Source organism: Phascolarctos cinereus, unplaced genomic scaffold (assembly GCF_003287225.1).
Source record: "Phascolarctos cinereus isolate Bilbo 61053 unplaced genomic scaffold, phaCin_HiC Scaffold_5;HRSCAF=322, whole genome shotgun sequence".
NCBI classification, from domain to species: Eukaryota; Metazoa; Chordata; class Mammalia; order Diprotodontia; family Phascolarctidae; genus Phascolarctos; species Phascolarctos cinereus.
This window is the reverse complement of record NW_027555958.1, coordinates 277961471-277968758: the sequence shown is the minus strand read 5'-3', so window position 1 is coordinate 277968758 and position 7288 is coordinate 277961471.

Genomic DNA, 7288 nt, shown 5'->3' with positions numbered 1-7288 from the left:
CCTTTTATAAAAGTTATTCTCTAAGAGATCTAAATTGGGAGACATACCTAGCCTTCTCCCTCTTCCATTCCTTTTAATTTAACTTCATTTTCCTTTGATTTGCAAACCATCTGGCAAATGGATTCTCATCAGTATTTGTTAGGCATACTCCAAATCTGGCCAGGAATATGTCATCTCTTTACTTTAAGCTGTGCTCCAAGAGCCCAAATTCCATCCTTAGACGTCATCTTCTTAGCCAGCTATTCATTTCCCAAATTAATTTTTCTCTATTGGGCAAAAGTAAGTAAAATGCCACCTGTGCCCCTATTGTTTTCAGTTTCTTGCCCAAGACTTCATAATCACCGGCAATACTTTTCGTGTTCCTTCTGGCAGCGTCATCTGTGCACGTGTGCATTTCCAGAAGTGAGTAACGGCATTCTTTCTGACAAATTTTGAGAAGTCCTATTACATCTTGGATATCTGCCCTGGGAAGACAATAGACCTCTCTTTCGTTATCAAGTATACAAATAGTTGTCTTAGTACCTTTAAGCAGAGAATCACCAACTACTCTTCAATTCTTCCTCTGACCCTTACTGAATGTGTTTTTATCTGATAGCATCTTTGACTCTACTTTATCATTCTTTGGAGGGACAAGCAGCTCCTTCCTCCTCAAAGGATCTAATTTCCTCCTCTTTAGGAAAATCTCAACTTGGTTTTAAATTCTAATTGTACAGCTAGCCTATTCCTTCCCTTTCTCCTCTGTGCAAAACATTCTATCAAGCATTGTCTCTCCCTCCACTTCAGATCTCTACTTTTCCCCTTGACTGAAGCCTCATTCCACTTTCCTTTAGGAATACTTTATTTACCTTATAACTGACTGTGCACTTCTTGAGAGTAGGGACTAAATTTTGCTTATCTTTGTATTCCCAAAGTTTAGCACATTGCCTGGCATATGGTAGGTGCTTTTAAAATGTGTACTAACTGACTTAAAACCTGTAGTGTGGAGAATCATTCTATGCATCCCTTCACCTTTACAACCTAGAAAAAACTATGAGTCACCATAGCCAAATAAGAACGATGCTGAACAGTGGAGTGCCCCCAGGCTAAGATTGAATCTTTTCTTTGAGTTCTCTGTGGCTAGGATTGAATCACACCCCTTTGCCTCTGACAACTATAAGACTCAGGATTAGAAATTATCAAGCCCCTTTTGGACCAATTTTCTTGACAGTTAAATGGATCTGAACAAGAATATAGGGTAAGTGGAATAGTTAAAATCTTTATCTTCCACACAGTTTGCTTATATTCTCATCTGACAACAAAATACCCAGAGTCTTCAAGCTACCCTCATATAACTATAAAATGTTGGTCTGTTCCTTTGTGATTAAGTAGTAACTGATGCTGCTCAGTTAACACTAGTTGCCCTGATAGTTAATTACTTACTCAAAAGTATCTATTTTCTTAACAATTTTCAACCTACTCCACCAAATTTAAGAATAAAATTAATGACTATTCTCCCTCTAAATTTCCCCTGAAGGGTTCTCATTATGAGCAATGTAAAATACTAGATTTGTCGTATAGTTCTCCAAGATAGATGAACACAATAATTCAACTTTGTGTCCCTGTGTTCCCAGAAGAATAAATAAAAATAATTTGTAAGTAAAGAATGAGATGTGTGTAAGCTGAAGTAGAACGGCAGTTACTTAACCAAACATCTCTAGTCAGGGAAATTCAATTTAATTAATTTTTCTATAAAAAGTATATCCTTGTTGCTTTATGAAATCTAACTACATATTCTTTATAACTCAGATTTAGGTTTAGAAGATCCAGATTACACATTTTGGAAGAATAATCTTTATAGATGATTCTTAGCTATATCAGAAACCTTTGATATTTTCGTTGATTCATCAAGCTTCCACTAAAGTCTTACTCTGATTTCTTTTTGTGATACAAAGACAACAATGTATTATTGAAAACTATGCCAATGGAGAGTAAGATATAGCAAATTCTAGTAAGTTGGAAAGATTTCAGGCATAGGCCCAAGAATACTGTTTGTCTGTTGTCTAATGTAACAATAGACCAGCTCAGGTCCAAGAAACATCAATTATCCCTCCCACTAAGGGTCCATAACTCTGAGCTCATACATATTCTTAGTCCCTTAAGATTCTAAGGGAATGAGAGGGATGAGATTCTTTCTCTGACTCTCTGGCTTTTTATTCCCACACCCCAGAGTTCCAGGGGAAAATCACTTAAAGTTTAAGCTTGTCACATATTTACAGTCTCCCAAAAGAGGGCAGAAAGGTATTCAGTGCATGATGTAGATCAAATATAGGACAACTATTTATTTTTTTCCTCATAAAAGAAATACTTAAAATACAAAAACCTATAAATGTGCACTGACAAAGACTTAAAATATGAAACAATAACCTATAACTCCCATTATACTCTACCAGGAGATTGATACTTGAAGCATTAAAATGTAAAATATTTAATGGTGTTGAGGAATCACCGTTTTACCTTCACCTTTATCTGCACTATCAGAACAGCGCCATCAAAGTCCATATCTTCTGTCAAGCCAGGTGCTCTGGGTCAGGTTTGACACAGGCTGGTCAAGTGTTTCCTGTTCAGAATTGGAATGAAGGGGCAGCTAGGTGGCACAGTGAATAGAGCTCCAGCTTTGGTGTGAAGAGGACCCAGGTTCAAATCTGGCCTCAGACACTTGACTCTTACTAGCTGTGTGACCCTGGGCAAGTCACTTAACCCAGATTGCCTAACCAAAAAAAAAAAAAAGAGTAGGGACTGTTTTGGGGCAGCTAGGTGGCGCAGTGGACAGAGCACTGGCCCTGAAGTCAGGAGGACCTGAGTTCAAATATGGCCTCAGACCAAACACTTGATACTTACTAGCTGTGTGACCCTGGGCAAGTCATTTAACCCCAATTGCCTTTAAAAAAAAAAGAATTGGAATGAAATGAGATACTTGCAGAACAGACTACCTAATATTGAAGGTATACTTAACAACAACATGGAAATAATAGTTAGCAAAGATATAGCATTAGTTCAGCTGGTCATAGCTCAGCTCTCCTATCTACATAATTGCTATGGTGGTACTATGATGCCTGCAGGATCATGTGAGAATAATATGTCAGGCCTGTAAAACCCCTGAATCTTCATGTGCTAGGTTTCTGTACTTAAGTGTTCAAGAAGCTAAGTCAACAATTTGAGCCTTAGTCCCAAGTCTTCAGGATAGATTGGTCCCTTTCTAGGGGAAAACCAGCCTTGTCTAAGTAGCAGGTGCTTTGGTAGATGTCACTCCTCCCAAAATAAGCCAGATCTTGAGATTACCTTCCTGACAGTGGTCATTTTCTCCCAGAAAGAAATAGTTGTAGAATATTCCCCTAATCAGCTCAGGGACACAGGTGCTCCTGACCTCTCAAACATATGAGGTTGCCTCCAAGTCAAGAAACAGCCATCTCAGGATTGTTGTTCAACAACCCATCCTCAGGAAAGAAACACAAAGCAGAAAAGGCATACAGAGGTCAATGGACAGACTCACCTAGGTAGCATGTGTGCCTGCTGCCATGCATGAGCAGCCACCATACCTGCTTAAGTACAGGAAGGGCAATAGAAATCATCTTCTATCCAGTCCTCAGAAGTCCAAGAGAGAGGTGTATATGATTGAAGGAGGAGACCAAGGGAATCAATGCTGAGTCATCCCAAAACACAGGAGCCAATATACATGGCCTACCAGAAATGGTATAAGATCTTTCAGATCAAGGGGGCTCCCGCATTTATTCCTATTACACTAAGAACAGCCTGGCTATGTTTTTCACCAAAGTTGGCTGCCAGACGTGTTTTGTTTTTTTCTAACCCATAGAAATTTATCAGTTGAAGGAACTTGAGAATTTTAGTCTAAGGAAGGGAAGATCAGGAATACATGATTTCTATCATAAAGTACCCGAGACATTTTCAAGTGGGAAACAGATTATGATTGCTCGACTTGACCCCAGAACACAGACCTAGTAGCAATGGATAGAAGACGCAGAGAGGCAAATGTAGGCTTGACATCATGAAAATTTTCCTAACATTAGAACAATCAAAGTGCAATGTACTATCTCAGGAGGTGGTAGGTTCACTTTCATAGTCTTCTAGGAAAGATTAGATGCTCATTTGGTGTTAGAGCGTAGAAGACCCTACCTCAAAACTTGTCTCAAATACTTACTAGCTATGGGATACTGGGCATATCTGAGCCTCAGTTTCTTAACTTAACTAACAGCACCTACTTCACAAGGTTATTATAAGAATTAAATGAAACAATATACGAAAAGCATTTTGCAAACCTGCAATATAAAGGTGTGGTATTTTCAAGTGCAGGGGAAGAGGGGATGGCAGTAGAGTTGGTTGGTTTGGACTAAGTGGCTGCTTGGATCCTTGCTTACTCTGAAATTCTGTGATTCTGAGGTTTTTCCCAAGGTGATCATTTCCCAAGCTGATTTCCAACAACTGGAGTAAACATTTCAGTCACTAGGTGGCACCATTTACAAATGATCTGCTTTGCTGGTCAGCAAATCCTCTGAAGAGATGTACTCACTGCAGTCAGAAAACACCACACACACACACACACACACACACACACACACACACACACCCCTCCCATGTCATGATTTCTGAATCTTCCCTTCCTTAGACAAAAAATATCAAGTTCCTTCAATTGATGCACTATGGTAAAAAAACAAGCAAATATAATTTATCAGACCATATCACCCCAAACCCAAATCATTTATCTCACACCCTAAGTAGCTAGTAAATTCTACAGTGGAGTACATGAGCCAGCACCAATGTCCATAAACAAATCCCCTTTCAGCTCTGTCACATTTCCCCTTTGCATTTACCTTACAAAGGAGGTCACACTTTGACACAGGTCCATAGCTTCCCCTTGACTTCCTCCTTTCCCTGTCTTCACATTCCCAACTCTGATAGAGTGAAATGGAGTGCTGGAACTGGGTTCAAATTCTGCCTCTAACTTCTTAGAAGCTAACTTCTTAGAAGCTATGTGACCTTGGGCAATTCATTTAACATTATTGAGTCTCAGCTTCTCCATTTTGAAAATTGGACTAATAATATTATAGCAAGAACTCAAGAACCTCAAGAACTATTTCCTATGAGGCCCAGATGAGATAGTATATGTAAACACATTTAAAAAAAAACCTTAAGGATCTAAGAAATGTTATCTACTTCTACTTTTATTACCGCTATAGAGCTCAAGATTACTCTTACAAGTGGCATGGAAGGCCTGATAAGGCCTGGCAAGATAACACCTGACATAAGATAACAGCCTCTAACTGACCTGCAAACCTATTGCAACAGCAGATCCTCCACAAAAAAAAAAAAATCAACATCCTGATTTCAGTTTGCCAGTTTTGTCTTGACTATGAGTTGACTCCTCAACTATAGGTATAAAACTAGTGAACCAGTGGTGCTGGTAATTAATTGCACACCCAAGAAGCTATAATATCATTCAAAAGAAATTTGTAAAATGGCTCCTATGTGCCCAGCCCTGTCCTAGGCAGATGCCAAAGGGATCTGAAGCAAAGTAACATGCATAATGCTAGGTATGTAATAAGCTTGAGAATATTTTAAGAATAAAAGAATTATGGGCAGCTAGGTGGTGCAGTGGATAGAGCACCGGCCCTGAAATCAGGAGGACCTGAGTTCAAAGCCGGTCTCAGACTAAAACACTTGACACTTACTAGCTGTGTGACCCTGGGTAAGTCACTTAACCCCAATTGCCTAAAATTTTTTTTAAAAAGAATAAAAGAATGATTGAAAAATGTAGAGAATACAAAATCCTCATTATGTGTTTTATTTACTGATTTTTCTAAAGCATGTTATTCAGTAGAGAAAAACATCACTTTGAATGCTGTCTTCCAACAAGATGTCTCCCATACATATGACAGAATTACCCAAGATTCCTTGAAAGATATAACAGTGGAGATATCTTCATACAATGATCCTATGACTTATTTCAGGAAAGGTATAAAATGGAGAACCTGGTGTGCTTGCCAAAGGTTTTCACCATTGTCACTAAAGAAGATCAGCAGAGTCCAAGTTAGAAGCAGTCTTTTAAGACAGTGAGGCCTTCCAGATTCTCCTGTTGGCAAATGGCATACTGGTCACAGGATGAGCAAAAATTGATTAGTTAAAACGTACACCAACGGAGGGAACAGTAAAACCATAAGATCACAGATCACTGTGAGTATTTAAGAACACAACTAAAGAGAAATATAGGGCTCCTAGTGAGGGTCTATACAATGAAGAGCTGTTTGAAGAAATAGAATTCCTCACAAGAAAAAGAGAGCAATGCAAGGCAGTGTGTAATAACAAGTATTCAGTTTTGCGGGACAGCCAATGAATGATATAGGAGTTAAAACAAAAGGGGAAATAAGATTGGAGTAGGGTAATAGGAGAAGGGTCCGTGGAAGAGGAAACCTTTCAAGGTGAACCCTGAAAGGTGATGGTAAAATTTAAATGGAGGCAGGAAGCACAGAGGTAAGAGTGAATGTATGGGATAGTAAAAAGATAAGCCTGTACTGGAATAGAAAGACAAGCAGACAGACAAACAGACAGATAAATAGATGACAAAGCATTTATTAAATGCTTATGTTCTAGGCACTGTGCTAGGTATAGGAGATACAATATGAAAAGACCAGACAGTTCCTTTAAGGAATTTACAGTCTAAGCCTAAGCCAATAAATAGAAGGATCTTGCTGGAGAGTATCACAACATCAGAACTGAACAGGACCTTGGAGGTCATCTAATACAACCCCTTTATTTTATAGAAGAAATAACTCAGTCCCAGAAAGGGGGAATGACACCCAAATTCACAAGACTTGTTTCACACGTTTGGTAGATAGGATATAGGCAAAATTCAGAAATCATTTATTAAGTAACCACCATGTGCCAGGCATTGTACTAAGCAGTGAAGGTACAAAAAAAAAAAACCCCAAACCTAATCCCTCTGCCCTCAAGTAGCTTACATTCTGCTGGGGCAAAAAAGATGTATGCACAGCTAAGGAAATAGAAAATGCATAAAAATCAATACAAAGTAATTTCAGGGACAGAGAGAACAGTAACAAAAAACAACAGGAGAGACCTTTGTAGATAAACCTTAAAAGGTGCTAGAGATGCTAAAAGGTAGCACATTCCAGGCATAGAGGCAGTCTACGAGACAGGATGTGAATATGAGGGACAGCACAGAGGCCCAATTTGTTTTTTTTTCTTATTTTTGTAAGAAATCAATGTTTATTTTCCATCA